At 32.7% G+C, this 16,312-nt stretch overlaps 2 pseudogenes; both read right to left on the bottom strand.

Moving 5' to 3' along the window:
* Positions 1–6,115: 6,115 nt before the first annotated feature.
* LOC104753592 (agamous-like MADS-box protein AGL80 pseudogene) lies at positions 6,116–7,174 on the bottom strand (annotated as a pseudogene).
* Positions 7,175–14,190: 7,016 nt separating this feature from the next.
* On the bottom strand, positions 14,191–15,806 carry LOC104753591 (alkane hydroxylase MAH1 pseudogene; annotated as a pseudogene).
* Between the last annotated feature and the right edge of the window lie 506 nt (positions 15,807–16,312).

Below are 16,312 nucleotides of genomic sequence, written 5' to 3'. Positions count from 1 at the left end.
ATATACTACAAACAAAAATAAAATAAATTCGACCTAAGTTAATCCTTTTATTTTCCATTAAAAACGAATTTAATGGTAAACCGTCTCACCATAAATAAAATAATTTCGCCTAAAAACCCAAAATCATAAACCGAATCTAAGATTTTCTACTTCAATCGAAACAATTTACTTGGACGGAAGTAGATCTTTTAAAAAATTAAAACATAAACCCTCATTAGAATATTCTCATTTTTCCCCTTTTCTCTCCCAGGCGTGATAATCAAGGAACCCTTACCGCTTTTCTCTTCCGACGCCGGTGAAGTTTTACTTTGCTGTCGTCGGGACTTAACCCGGCTCTCTTCTCCCCGTTCTCGCTCTCTTTGTCTTTTTGTCTCTTTAATTTTAGTTAAGTTTTTGGCCCCTTTAATCCCTTTATAACCCCTCACTTACCTTCAATCACCGATCTGAATTCGAAAGAGAACAGCTGCTGGCCGGAGCTTCCCAGCTCTTACCTGCTAAAGGACTCTTTCCCGGAGATGGTATCTGATGACCCAACTATTGTCAGATCTGGAACTTTGATTCACCAAGAGGAGACCTCATACCATGCTTCAAAGATGGCGGAAGTAGATCTTCTGGAACCATCGGTTGCGCCGTACCTGGTAGGGATGTTGATGGCGCACGACGGTCCTCCCACCCTGGCATCGAGTTCCTATACCGGAGATCTTAAGCTCGTAGGGTTCCATTCTGTTACCTCAAGCTCCGATTTAAACCTCCAACCACCATCCCTCTCTTTGCCGGAGATGTCTGAGCCCCTGAATCCGACATCTGCTCAACCTGGCCGCCGCATGAATTGTCTGATACACCCACTTGAGAAACCAGGTTTACCATTGTTGGGCCCAACAACTCTCGGCCTGTTAAGGTTTTGGAGCCCATTATCAATAGATGTCGCAATCGTTCCTCCTCTGCTTTTATCCAGGTTTGATCGGAATTCAAATCTTTTCCACCCTAGGAAACTATTGTGTAGAATTATGGAACCATTTGTTCGAAGACTGCATTTGGAAAGTAGTTCACCATTGGTGCTAGTTTGGTTAAGGATTTCTTTAGGGAACCTGTTATTAGATCTACTCTTTGATTCGGCTCTTGAAGGCAGAAGCCTGAATGAACTCGGCATTATGATCCAGACCGTATGGCGCTGTGATTACCGATGTATCTTCACGCTCCCTTCACCATCTCGCTTTCTTACAAAGAACTCTAAACTGCAATATTTTAACTTTGTGAAGTATCCTCCTAAAACTCTAAAGATCAGTGGCATTATGATCCCAACTCTATGGAGTGGGGGTTACCATTATTTCTTCCTGAGTTGCACATAGTACCCAATAGCCTTGTCCATAGCTTCTTTTATCCTCAACCAGAGCACTTGCAACCCTGCTCAAACCTTTGCCAAGGCTCTCCTTCGGGTAGACATCCTCACTACGGTGAGGTTTCCAACCTTGGCTTCTTTAACGCCGCTTGGTCTTCGATCCAAGACAGTGGCCACCTTCTCTTCCACCGACTTGTTCTTGGAAGTTACACCGATATTGCTTGACCTCACAGATTCCATAACCCTTGACAGGATTTGGTTCATAGCTCTCAAGACTACAATCTCGATGATCTTTACTTATCTATGTACCTTTGTTATCTTGACTTTGGGGATGACATATCTTTGTTGTTCTTTAAACTTTGGTTCTTACCTTGTATGTGGTGTTCTATTTTCAATAGAATGAAGCATATGTTTGTCCAAAAAAATAAAAAATAAAAAAAAATAACCCTCATTAGATTTAATACCCCTATATATATGATCTTCCTATCATCATTAATTCATCATTTCCACCAGCTCACTCTTTCGAATCTACAGACAAGTAAATCGACCAGAATTAAATTATAGGAAATTAAATTTTAATTGGGATACTTCCGTGCAACGCACGGGTCTTATACCTAGTATACTCTAAGATAGAAAATATAAACGATGTTAGTTAAGGTCAATTTTTAAAATGACGTTAACCGACTCAAAATATTAACATCATTTTATTTACATTTTTGAAAATGACACTAAACGTAGATATGTGATTTTCTGCATATTATAATATGTTAAAAGTATGTATTTACTGTAATGGATAACAAGAATAATCTATAAAATAAGAAACAAATTACCAGAAAATTTAGCAAACTTCTCAATGAAGATTCAATTGAAATAATTGATTAAATTATTCCCAAATAATACAGTTGATCGAGAGATAAACATAGTTCCATCGTCAAATGTATACGTCCAATAACAAAGCTTAAATATTAGTACACTAAAATAATTGTTGCGGTGTTGATTTTTTTTTAGAAAAATAAATAGCAACGCTGATGAAAAACGTGTTTAGTTAGCATCACAGCTAATAAGTGATGCCACATATTAGCATCGGGTGATTCAAAATTTAACATTTTAGCATCACTTATTTATAAGTGACTCAAATTTTAATAATTTAAAATCATTTTTCATAATTGTAACATCCTTGTTTTAGGATTATATTTTGGGTTGGGTTGAATAAATCAAAGGAGTGAATTTTAATTAATTTCGGTTTAATTATTGGTTTAATTATCGGTTTAATTAAATCCTGATTTAATCTAATTAAAGCAAAAGCCCTAGATTTTTTAAAGTATTGTAACACCCCAAACCAATTTTTGGAATTTTAGTTAGGGTGTCGATCGACACCACTTGTTGTGTCGGTCCTTTGCGGACGGTTCGATCGGTTCGATTTTAATCGTCCGGTTTGCGTGGTTGGTTTAGGGGTAGCCCTAAACTCGAGTTTAAAAGGGGAACTCGACTTATTTCGTCTCTTTAGCCGTTTTTGACAGGGAAACAGAGAGAAAAAGAAGAAGAAAACGTTTTTGAGAGAGATTTGTGTGATCATTGACTGTTCTTGGGAGATCTGAGGCTAGGAGGGTGTTAGAAGCTTGCTAGGAGGGCTGGATTCGTTGTTGTTATTCAGAATCTTCCCGGAAAGAGGTGAGTGCATGACCATAGCTGATCTAAGCCTGAGATTTCCTTTGTCTTGCTTGTTTGTTGTTGTTTGTGGTGTTTTCTTGCTTGTTATGGTTGATATAGGGCCTGTACGGATTCATATGGCCTTGGGTTTGAGTAATGGACGGATTGGAGTTGATAGGTAGCGAGATTCGACTTTCGGCTTCAAGCGGATCGCGGTTGCAGAGTCAGTGTCGATCGATACCAAGAGTGTGTCGGTCGACACCAAGGGTCAGCATCGATCGACACTGTGGGTAGTGTCGGTCGACACCAATGCCAGTGTCGTTCGACACTTGGCTGGTGTCGGTCGACACCTCCCTTCCAATGAAGACGATACTCGTTCCCTGGTTTGTTTGTCTTGTTTGTTGATTGTGTTTGACATTGGTATCTCAGTTGCTTGTGTGTATAGCCCAGTAGATGGGAGGATTGTCTCACTAAGTGTTTATTAAACACTTATGCATCTAAATTAGTGTTTGCGGTGCAGGTAAAGGAAAAGTGTGATCGTGGAATCAAGGCGATGTGTCTTGTTGGTTATGATATTGATGTTGGAACCATGGATAGAGTTATGCTAGGTTGATGGTTAGAATGGTTAGGAATGATATGGTATTAATGATATATGGGTTTTGTATTATTGGTATGTTTCCGCTGTGCATAATGTCTATTGCTGGTTTAATGATGAGTTGTGACTTGAGTTGGTTTAATTAATTAGTATGGGATGGTTAATTATATATTGTATTTATTGTTATAAAAAAATGGGTCGGGTTGTTTCAAGTGTCCCCTCCTTTCTTTTGGTGGAGTGTCCACGTTGGGATCTCAGAGAAAGAGAGAGAGCCTTGGTCGATTTGGTGTAAAAGAAAAGGAGAAGGAGAAAGAGATCAACAAAGCTTTATCTTAGAGAGAAGGAAAAAGCAGAATCATTAAGGTTTGGGAGGAAACTGTTTTTACATACCAAATCGTTTTCAAAGGTAACACAATTTGGTAGAGTTATTCCCAAGTCTTTCAGCGTCATTCTCATTTTTACAGATGTGGATTTGGATTTAAACTCGATGAGTTATTGGCAGTTTCGTGAGACACGGTTTCTCAAACGCGAGTTGGGACCATCGGAGATTGTAACTGAGATCGTGGTCTCGTCTGGTTTCCGATCGGCACGAAATTTTGTGGAAAGCTTGTGACGTCTACTACAAGCTTCCCACCAGAGGTATTTGATAGTGAACGGTTGGGTTTCATTCTAGGGTTTTGTCTTTGAGACTGATTGTTTGTGATGTTTTTTGTCCAGTTTGCTTCAAGGTTGCTTTTGGTTGTATGACTTGTTGTAGGACATTTTTGGACTGTTTCAGACGTGAGGAGAGTCTCTCTTGGTTAAGGTGAGTGCGTGACCATGAGCTTATCTGAGCGATTGGGTTGTATGACTTGTTTTTGTGATGATATGTAGGTGTGGTGAATGTGTTATTGGGTGACCTGTTCAATGACTGGTTTGTTATGTTTTATTTGTGGTTGTACTCTTGATTTGATTGTGTGTATAGTTCGTAGATGGGAGGATCGCCTCACTGGGTATTTCTTGTAATACTCACGCATCTCATTGTGTTTGTGGTGCAGGTAATGAATGTGTAGTGTGTAATGATGGCGATGAGGAGGAGGATGATCTAGGGTCTCGATTGTTGTGTTGTGTTTATGTTATTTTGTTATTGTAAGCTTGTTAGAAGTATGCTAGGTTGCTGGTTTATATTGGTTATGATTGATATTGTATTTATATTAAGTTGGAGTTGGTTTGGTTTGTCTTTTGTTGTGCATGTTGATTTGTTATTGGTTTATTGTTTGGGTTGTAATTAAATATTATGAGATATTTAATTATATTATTATTATTTGAAAAAAAACGGATTGGGTTATTTTGATGCAAATTTATATATTATAACATCGGTCATTTACAATGAGTGAGGTTAAAAAAACTGATGTAAAAAATATCTTTTTAGCTGTAGTTTTTGTAAGCAATAGTTATAAATTATATAAAAATATATTTTGGGGGAACTTCTTAAGCTAATTAAGTAATTATATTGATGATGCAGCAGACAATAATTATATTTCTTACCAGAAAATAAACCGTGTAAATTTATAACAATTTAATTAATGAGTGTAATTATCGAGATTGTTTCCCGCATATTTCTTGAAAACACAAATAAATTGATGTAAATTTTTTCTTTTTCACTATCATCCATATAATTTTTTATTTTAATCTTCTCTCAACTATTTCTCTCCTTCTCCGGCTAGTATGTATCTCTTTCCTCAACTCTTTCTTTCTCAAAACTTTTCTCTTCTTTCTCCTTCTTCATTCTCCTTCTTCAAGTTAAGTGGCAAGGTAGAGTTTTGAAACTCAATTTTCCTTCATTCACTTGTTTTTTTTTTTACATCTATAGGGGTTTAGCATATAAGAAGTTCATCGATCTGATTTTCTCTACGGTTTTTATTTTTTTTTGGATCTTGAAAAGTTTTAATTGTTTCTTAACAAAATTTAGGGTCCTGCTGTACCTTTTAATATTTTTTCAAATACTTTTATTACTGGTGCAGTGCTAAACCTATGTTTATTTAACCTTGGTGATGTAATTATCTAATATATTCACAGTTTTTATTTAGGGTTTCTATATGAACGAATATGTTTTTTTTGTTTGATGGTTTCCCATGCAAGATACTCTCTCCGTTTCAAAATATAGGGTGTTTAAATTAAAACACGCATATTAAGAAATAATTACTTTTAAAAAGTTTAACCAATCATACACAAAACTGCATAATAGAAAATATAAAATTAGTCTAAAAGTGCATAGAAAGTTGGAAACATCATATATTATTAAACAAAAATACATCTCTAAACATCATATATTATGAAACGGAGGGAGTATATCCCAACGGTTCACAAGGTTCATTTGATGCTGCTGGTGTGTCTGGTGGTAGAGGTGGAGACTACCGTGGAGGTGGTGACAGCCATGGAGGTGGAGGTAGTCAATAGGATTTTTTATATATTTTGTTTTGTGAAAACAAAATTAAAATTCTAAAAAACATGAAACAAAGGGAGTAATAACTCAATACAAAACAAATGGAGTTATAAATTCTCCAAGAATGGAATAACATAATAACTCTGATTTCATGAAATACGAAGACAATGCATAATCTAGGGTTGACGACTGGTAGTAACAGTTGATATAAAATCCATCAAAGGAAAACTCATTTGTTTAGGATAGGTCATCATCTGAGACCAACCATTCCGCTTGCTGACCCTGATTTTGACTCGGATTGTCAATTCCATATTGAGGCACAATCGTCGGATATCCATCTTGTTGTTGATATTGATTATGACCAAGATGGTTAATATTTGCATTATGATCATAAACAGCAACTGGATTTATCACTGGATAGTAATATTGTTAGGAAGCAGCAGCAAAAAGATTGTTACCGGGAAAAGTATTAACCTCCTCTGGAATCTGACTTGAAGAGATTATAGGCCTCAAAGGCAATAAATCATTAGTTACTTGAGGAGAGTTGGAAACAATGAGAGTTGGAGAGAATTGAGAATTCACTTCAACTGAAGATGTTGGTGCCATGACATTTGTAGCAGCTTCCGATGATTCACCATATTCAACATGGGATTGCCTTAGGATTTTGTTTTTGTGGTGATAAAGTTCTTTAAGATACTGATCAATGTACTTACACAAATCTTCACGATGTTTGTTAGTCACCTTAAATCTATCTGCCTTCCCACCAAGAAGTTCGAACATGGCCTCTTTCATCATCCTCTCCGTATTGTCCTTCATCTTTCTCTTGTTATTCCCCATACCTTTTGATATGTTTTGTTTGAGAAAGCCTTCATGGTTCACCATTTTTTTCTCTTGCTCCATATTTGTCAGCATCTCGAACTTCTCCACGACGTTCTTTACTCCCAAGTTCGATGGCCAGACCTCCGGAACTGAGTTGGATGGACGGTAAATCACAGCACATGCTTCGATTCTACAGAGTACGGAAAGCTCGTGGATCTTTTTCACGAAACCTTTCTTTCTCTTATTGAACCTTGCTTTTCTCATTGAATCATTTTCAATGAAAGATAGGTTTAGCTTCTTTCTCGTCATGTTATTGACCATAATTGAAGAAAAAAATATGTGTGTATGAACTATGTTTAAGTGATTTTAGATGATGTGTGTTGATTTATGAGAAGTTCGTTTATATAGAACAAATGATGAGCTGACAAAATTTAATTAAAAGATATCACATTTAATTTTCTAAAATTTATTAATTACATATTTTAAGTAAAAAATCTTTAGGTATGTCGCTTGGTTGGATACAGTAACGAACATTTATTGGTGAGATTTGTTACTCAGACTACAAGATTAATTATCATCACTAACCATCACTAATGTTGTATTTACTGGTAAAATGCTGGCTATGAATGAGTAAATGAAAACACTAAAAGTTATCATTTTTATTTATGAAGATACATAGTAATTAAATTTGGTGAAATTGTTTTCTATATAAATTATAGTCAATTAGTATTTTATTTTGAATAACAGCTAATATTCACACACATTCGGAATAGTCAATTATTATTTTATTTTGAATAACAGCTAATATTTACACACATTTGGATATCATGAGTAACTTAAAAAACATATTTCATACATTATTATAGTGCATCTTCTCTATCACTTTATTTTTAGATATGATTTGTTAACACTAACGACTTTATATTATATATCTACATATATATTATGATCACATACCATTTCTTCGGTGTACCGCGGGTTAAAATCTAATAAGTTATCAAATCTATGTATTAAACTTTACATATATCCAAGATAAATTAAATCAGCATATTAAATACATAACACATATATTAATTATACTAATTAGATAAATATCTAAAATAAATTCAATCAACTTAAAATATTATCCAAAATTTTTGAAAACATTTACCCCACTACGTATTCAATCAAATAGTTTATACTTCGTATTTACAATATTGGATGAGTACCCGCACGTAGTACGTGCAGGTATGATTATATATATATATATATATATATATATATATATATATTGTAGTACTTTCTTTGTGCTTCTTATATTTTCACATTTGAAAGATTAAAAATTATATATTAACAAACAAAACAAAGTTTTTTTTGTGAGGAGGCAAAGAATACTAAATTTGGTTTAAAGCTAAATCTTATTGTAAAGTGATTTTTGTAGGCGAACACTATTAGCATATTTTTTTAGGAAGTAAAATAATCATACCATTTGCACATTTAATTGGTAGATAAAAACATTTAAAAATCTTACAATTCTTGTCTAAAACTTAGGTGTTTAGATATATTTGTATTTAAGCTTCCCAACTAAATACCGTGGGACTCTCAAATTCTCTTTTATCAAAAAGTTTTTCATAGATTGATTAATTTTTTAATAGTTATACTTAAGATAGACAACTTCCCTTCTTGCTAGCTATTCAATTTCTTGATGAATATAACTTTAGAATTTAATTTTCATCTTCTTTTCTCTATGTATTTTCCTCAACCAACATTCTATCATTGATTTAACTATCTTTCATTCTATAGTGAACAAAACTCCAATGTTTTCATATATAAAATTTTATTTCTCTAAGGACACACTTTCATGAATATTTCTACAATATTAACCAAATTCCAGTCACTGTTGCAACTTTTCAAATTGTTAAGAAAATTCTAATGCCTAAACCATATGTTCATATCTTCATGGTTTATCCTAAGAGAACAAAGCGAATATTTGGTTTTACTCTCGATACCTTATTATCTTTTGGTGATGCATCTACTTACTTATAGAAAACATCAACATATTCTAAGACTCTCTAGATTCCTTAAATAAATATTGAAACTGTTTGTCATACGAAAAAGAATAAAAGACATAGAAGATGTTTCAAATTCATGTTTAATTTTATATATGTTTGTTTTTAATTTATGTTGACATGTGGCACTCTCTCCACTGCTGATGTGTCATTTATATGGAGAGAGATGACCAAAATTCTAATGCCTAAACCATATGTTCATATCTTCATGGTTTATCCTAAGAAAACGAAATGAATATTTTGTTTTACTCTCGATATCTTTTTATCTTTTGGTGATGCATCTATTTACTTAAAGAAAACATCAATATATTCTAAGCCTCTCTAGATTTCTTATATAAATATTGAAACTGTTTGTGATATGAAAAATAATAAAAGACATAGAAGATGTTTCAAATTCATCTTTAATTTTAAATATGTTCGCTTTTAATTTGTGTTGACAGGTGGCACTCTCTCCACTACTAACGTGTCATTCACATGGAGAGAGTTGACCATTTTTTATTGTATAAATTTAAAAATATACTATGTTTTTTTTTTCTTGCATCATCATCCACATGTTAGATAATATTAATTTGACTTTAATGGCATATATAATGAAAACACTTTTTTATGCATTTATATCATCATTTGTCTGGTAAAAATTAAATAAATAAATAAATTGGTCTTAAAAAAATTTTAGAAAAAAAATAAAAAAATGACATGGCTTATTCGCAAATCGCAAATCTCTCAAGTCGTCTTCTTCTTCTTCACAAAGGTTTAATTTGAGAGAATGAGCGATGAATGTTTTTTTTTTGTTAATATATATTAGTAGGTAGTAATCCGTGCTGTAGCACGGGACAAAATATTTTTATATAAATTTTAAATTTGTAAAATGACTAAGAATTATATTAATCCGGGTACTATACCACATGTGCGCTATTTTCATGTAAATTAAAAAAATTTAAACCTAGTCGTGTTTACTTTGGACGGAAAACACGTCCCGTCCCTTCCTATCCCCTCTTGTCCCAACCCAACTCCTCTCGTCCCGTCTCATCTCGTCTCATCCAGTCTCGTCACGTCCTCTATCCATCAGAACTTTTTGTCTTATGTTCGTCCTCTTTTAAATAATTACTTGTTAGACAATGCTTACTAAAAGAGATTGAGTAAGAAATTTAGACGGGATACCAGAGTTCTCTGTTGAATATTTTTTATTTACTTAATTGAATTATCCAAAAAATTATAATTTTCAAAAACTATTTAATTGTTTTCAAAAATACCAAAATTTTTCAAAGTGTCCGTTCTAAAGTGGTTAATTACCTGTCGCATTGTCAATCTTTATCCAAATTAATCAAAGCTTGACACTTCAATTTATCTACATATATTTTCTGATTTCGTACTTTTATCTAAAATTTATGTCTCTTTTCTTTTAAAAAAAACTTTCAATATATTGATATTGATCATTATTCAAATTACCTATTTCAATTTACGTATACTATTTCTTGTCTTAATACCATAAATCAAATAGATTTTTCTCAAAATTTAATTATTGTTTCTTAAAGTATATGTATTTAATTAGTAAACTAAATTACTTCAAAAACACTCGTAAAACATATATTCATTCAAATAATAAATCGTGGGTCGTAAATTTTTAAGTGTATAATATTAATATTTTCATAAAAATTAGGTTGCCACTCTTTAACAGTGTCTTATCAATATTTTGGTGTATATGTAGAATACCGCAACCTGTACCGATAATAAACATGATCATCATCTTCATCAGCTGGAAAATATACAGTTTTTTGCAATCCATCCATAATAATCAAGCACATACTGTGTTTGTTAAAAAAGTGAAAGTAATTTTGTTACAGAGTGTTAAATCTCGTTCAGTCTCATCCCATTTCGTCCTGTCCTAATCTATCCCGTTAAAAATTTCATGTCCCATAACCATTCTCTTTTAAATAATTACCCATATAATAATGTTATTAATAAATTTTGGCTAAAAAATTTATACGAAATACATATATTCTCCATTTCAATGTTTAATTTATATAGTTAATAGATACTATAATTCTCAAAAACTCTCAAAATATTTTTAAAATACCCATAAATCTCAAAATACTCGTCCCAAAGTAGTTATCTACATGTCATATAAGTCAACATTTTTTTTGAAAATTGTTTAATTACAAAGTTTTCTATTATACAAATTACTCATTTTTGTCTCACATCTACTATTGCTCATCATAATACCATAAATAGATTGTAATTTAAATCGTAACTTAATTTACATTTTCTGATATGAAATTATGTGCATAACATTGATATAATTCCGATGATATTTAAAAATAAATAAATCTTATGATTAAATATTTTCAATCCATCTTTTGATTCAATTTTGGTTGAAATTATATAGTGTTTTTTGGTTAATAAATAAAGTTATCTAAAACAAAATCATTTATCCAGAATAAAATCCAAATGATAGTCCTCCAAACATAATTATATAGTGTGATCCAATTTCTTTTTTATTAAAAATTGATTATTCTTGTATTATTGTATTAAAAATTCGTAATTTTGAGAAATTTTATTTGCTTATACTTTTTTAATGAAGTTCATCAAAGTTAGAATTAAAAAGTTTGTATTTGTTTAACTCAGGTTTTAGACGGAGAAAATATCTTAAAATCCATTCTAACTGAATAAGAGAAGATTGTATTAATCAAATATATAAAATCAAGAACATCAGTCAAAAGCTTACTTCACTTCCTCCAAGTTTGGCTCTTTTTCTTCAAACAGATTGGAAAGCTCCCCTGTTTGTTGAAAATGTATCTTAATAATCAAACACATTCCCTATTTGTTGAAAATGTTAAAATTAATTCTGCTATGTGTATTTCTAAAGTAATTAAAATATTTCTCACAGTTTGTTAGTTTGTTTAAGAGTGTTAAATCCACTCATAATTTATTTTTATTTATTTGTTTAAATTGATTTGCCGGAACTTTCTCAAAATATAAAACCAAATCAAAGTAATGTTCTACAATTTAAATTTAATTGTCTGATTATTATGGTAACAACTTTAAGGGATTTCCTAAATTATTGGGTAGTTATTATCATTAATTTGTTTAATTTCGTTTCAAAACAGTAAAACTAAGATCCAAATCTATTACTATGGACGTTTATGCAGTTCGAACCTATCACCTAACCTAAAAGTAGAACATACTTTAACAACCAGACCAACCGGGCTTTACGAATATCTAGTCGAAACTTTAGTTTATTAAAGGGTCCGAACATCTCGAAAAAATAAGTTAAAAGTTAGATCCGATCCAGTAATCCGCGCGTTTATCCAACTATTAAAAACTTTAATGACGTTTTTAGCCTTCTCGTTAATGAATTATTTTGTCATAACTCCAATGGTATATTTTTATAATTTCTTACAAAACAAATGTTTATTAGTTAAACGACTTTACAAATAATAGTAGGGATGGTAAAATTTGAAGAAGATTGCTGCTGGTGTGTCATTTGAACTCCACGTATATATTCGTCTATACTTTTTTTATAAAAATAAAAATATTTTAAATGGGATTAATTGCAAACCATCATCACTTTTTAGTGTTTGCGTCAATAGTAAACCATCATCATGTTGTGCCTCCACTATTTTATATCGATCCAAAAAATATTAGATTATGGATAAATTAAACTTTCATATATTAAAGACAAAACAGTTGATAATACAGAAGAAAGTACAAGTTTTTTTGTAATATTCTTTTATCAGTCAATTTTTTTCATATTAAGCAAGTAACTAATCTATATATATATTTCACCTGTAGCATTATGCATCACGAAACATATGCAAACATAAGAAACCACAAATAAAGTAACAGATTTCATGACGCAGAAGTTAATAATTGATTTTCTATTTTTTTCTATATCTTCTACTGAATAATTTCTAGTCAAACATTGTTTATACATACACCACATATTCTTCTTACTCAAATAAAAGGCAATCTCTTTAAATTTGACCGGAATAATTAATTGCCCATTTGAGAGTCAAAACAAAAATATTTATTAAGAATAATAACCTTAATCTGGGTTATTGGATTGTGAATTTTAGAAAGTCAATAAATCTTTTGTGCTGTTCAACTAAAACAAAAGAATCTAGGATTTTCAATGAATTTAATTATTATGTTATTAGTTTATAATTTTATTCACTTTTCTTAACAAATAAGTTATATAGAGTATCATTAAAATTGAGAGATTGTTTGAGAGACTTGACAAGATTATAGAAATATCACTGTTCTAGAAATCGCTAGGCGCTAGTCGGGCTAGTATGTCCATAATTCTATTTATGTTAAATAAAAATACCAAATAAAATATAAAACTATAATATTGACTTTAAAATTATAGTAAATACATAAAACATAATTTTAAAACTTTCATTAAAAGTTTGTACATTAATTATTGTAAAACATCACAAACTCTTAATTTAAATGTCTTAATAACAAAAAAAGTATTTGATTTATATTTGACTCTAAAAAAATCCGTATACAACAAATTAATTGGGAAATAATCGGATCAAACGGATTACAATCAAATTAGACAGACATAATTAAGTAATCAATGTTAGGCGGACATTAGTCATTAATCGAGGCAGAGATGATGGGCTAATTAATAAAACTATAAAAACTTTTAAGCAATTCTTTAAAATCTTTCAAAAAACCCTGTTTCATGTAATCCACTCGTATAACGGTAACGTACCTAACAGTAAAATATAAACCAAAACTACACAAATCAAAACCAAAACATTCCCCTACGATTGTGCAAGAAGCATCCAAATTCAGTGACGCTGATTTAGCATCTCATATGCAAGATTCTCCACCAAATCGTCACGTGTCGTCTCTAACAAGTGAACCGTAACACATGTCATAAACCATCCAGGAACGCTACACACATCACTGCCTGTAACTCTCCTTATCTTCGTGGCCTATATACATACCCGTTTCAAGATCGTTGCAAGAACATTCTCTGTGAGAGAATCACAAGTTCTTGATCACGAAAACCGTATTTGTTCACATAGTCACGCAGCCATGCTATGCGGCTAAGTGGCTTATTGTATAAGGATATCATATAGAGAATTAGTAAGTTTACTCGTCAACAGTTTTACGCATAACTAAATTAGAATAGAGTCTAGAAAAATGAACGTTCGCCTTAATTCATTCAGATTTCGTGAAAAGTTCATCCGAATTGATAACATAACTAACCCAATTTTAAGTTGAATACATTATATTTGTTTAAGAAACAAGAATATCATTTTTTATTGAGTGAAAGAGTTTAATACAAATTCAGCATTGCTTGACCAATTTTGGAGGACCATCCTTCTTATTCTTAATATCGATTGCTAAAGAAAAATAAAAGAGACTTTCAGAACTTCACACCAAGCTGGAACATTTTTTATTAATTGTGACTTTTAGCCCATGCTTCATGCGGAGATAAGACCAAGTTCTGCCACAATCTTTTGTCCATTGACGACCTTGATCTCATAGTTTTGTAATATTTCCACGATCACTGTCTTCATTAGATTAATAGCTAAATTCTTTCCTATACATGATCTTGGGCCAGCATTGAACGATAAGAACTTGTAAGCAGGCTCATGCTTCAACCCTCCAGTCTCTGTAATCCATCTCTCTGGCTTGAAATCTCTCGCGTCTTCTCCCCATACTGCTTTCATTCTCCCCGTCGCGTAAATACTGATCATGATATTCATATTTGATTTGACTTTATGCCCACTTGGAAGCACATCTGGTTTGACTGGAGACTTGCGTTCGAATGGAACTGGTGGGTAGAGCCTCATTGATTCACTCAATACAGCATGTAAATACACCAGCTTATTCAAGTACAATAACGTGTCTTGATGATCACTTCCAGTTCTTGGTAGTTTTGTGTTGTTGATCTCTTGGAGAATCTTGGTTAACACGTTAGGGTTTTCAGAAAGATTCCAGAAGAACCAAGTGAGTGCAGCAGCAGTTGAATCTCTCCCAGCTGCCATGAAGTTCACTGTGAAGTCTTGGAGAAGCTTATTATCACCAGGATTCAAGAGGTCGTACTTGGTTGTATCTAGCTTTATGAAGGAAGTCAAAAGAACTTCATGATCTTCTCCATTGGATTTGTGAGTATTCCCTTGTGATCTTACCTCTTCTCTCTTGGCTGATATATATTTGTTACAAACACGAGTTAAAGTGGCATCAGCTTTCATCATCTTCTTCTCTGCTCCGATTCCGATCCATTTTTGCAGCTTCCATAAGAATCTTGGTGTAATATGTCTATAAAAAATTGCTTCTCCAACATCTTCAAAAGCCGTTGCAAACTCAACTTCCGGTAATTCAATGGAGACACTTCCAGGATCGGACCCGGTTATTAACATGAAGGTTGTATCGAACATGAATCTCAGGAACACATCTTGCAACTCCACAACCATCTTTTCCTCTGCGAAATGATTGAAAAGAGGTACAAGCCCGTCTTTGAGCTTACGTTTCGTGATAGTTGTTGAAAAAGGTTGGTACCTTTGTTGGTGGAATATAGACTGAGAGGCCTTCCTCCATTGTCTCCATAGCTCGTAGTCCGAGTTGATGATCCCGTCACCAAAAGATTCAAAAATTTCATGAAACTCAGGACCTTTGTAGTAATTTGAGAAGTTTGAGCACATCATATAATATATATTAGCTGGATCAACCGTGCCTAATATATCAATTCCAGTAAACCAGGGGCCCTTGAATTGGAAGGTCATGTTGGAGTTCTCGAAAACCTCCACGATGGAGTCATAGGCGCGGTGTAACCTCATGACTACACCAGGAAGCATGCTAAGAACCGGCCAGTTCCATGGACACCTTCCAAAGGGTTTCGTGGTGCGGCAGCAGTATGAGAAAGCAAAAGAAAGCTATGGATACTTCAAAGAACCCTATCGAAGTCATTAGAAAAGGTTGGTTTTTTTTTTGGGTACAAAAAGAAATAAAAGGAAATTGATTTTATACACATACGATGATACATCAACCAGACGAATTTAAAAGTCCATTGTTTCATTACATTTAAATTCCCAGAGAGGAAATCTTTGGATTCACGATGAAGAAAAGATTGAAAATAATTATGTGTGTCTTTTAATAACCAAAAGCATGTAATAACGTTTAAGGAGGCTTCATGTTGAAGTTCAATGGTCGTCATCTCCTACAAACAAGGATCACATGAGTCTTGTTACATGTAACCCAGCGCAAAGTAACTTATGTTTAGGGTTTCTTTATAGAGTAATTGAAGGGTTTCTTGAAGGGATTCTCCCAAATGGGCTTAAATTATAACACCATGTGCCAATTTTTGGCTTGTACAGAGAATTGGTCAAATGGAAATATATTGACCAAAAACATAATATATATACTAGGTTTGAACAAGCAGTACACTGGCGGGACTAATTTTTAATTATTGTATT

Source organism: Camelina sativa, chromosome 16 (assembly GCF_030686135.1).
Source record: "Camelina sativa cultivar CO46 ecotype springtype chromosome 16, ASM3068613v1".
In the NCBI taxonomy this organism is placed as follows: Eukaryota; Viridiplantae; Streptophyta; class Magnoliopsida; order Brassicales; family Brassicaceae; genus Camelina; species Camelina sativa.
This window is presented reverse-complemented; position numbering and strand designations above follow the sequence as displayed.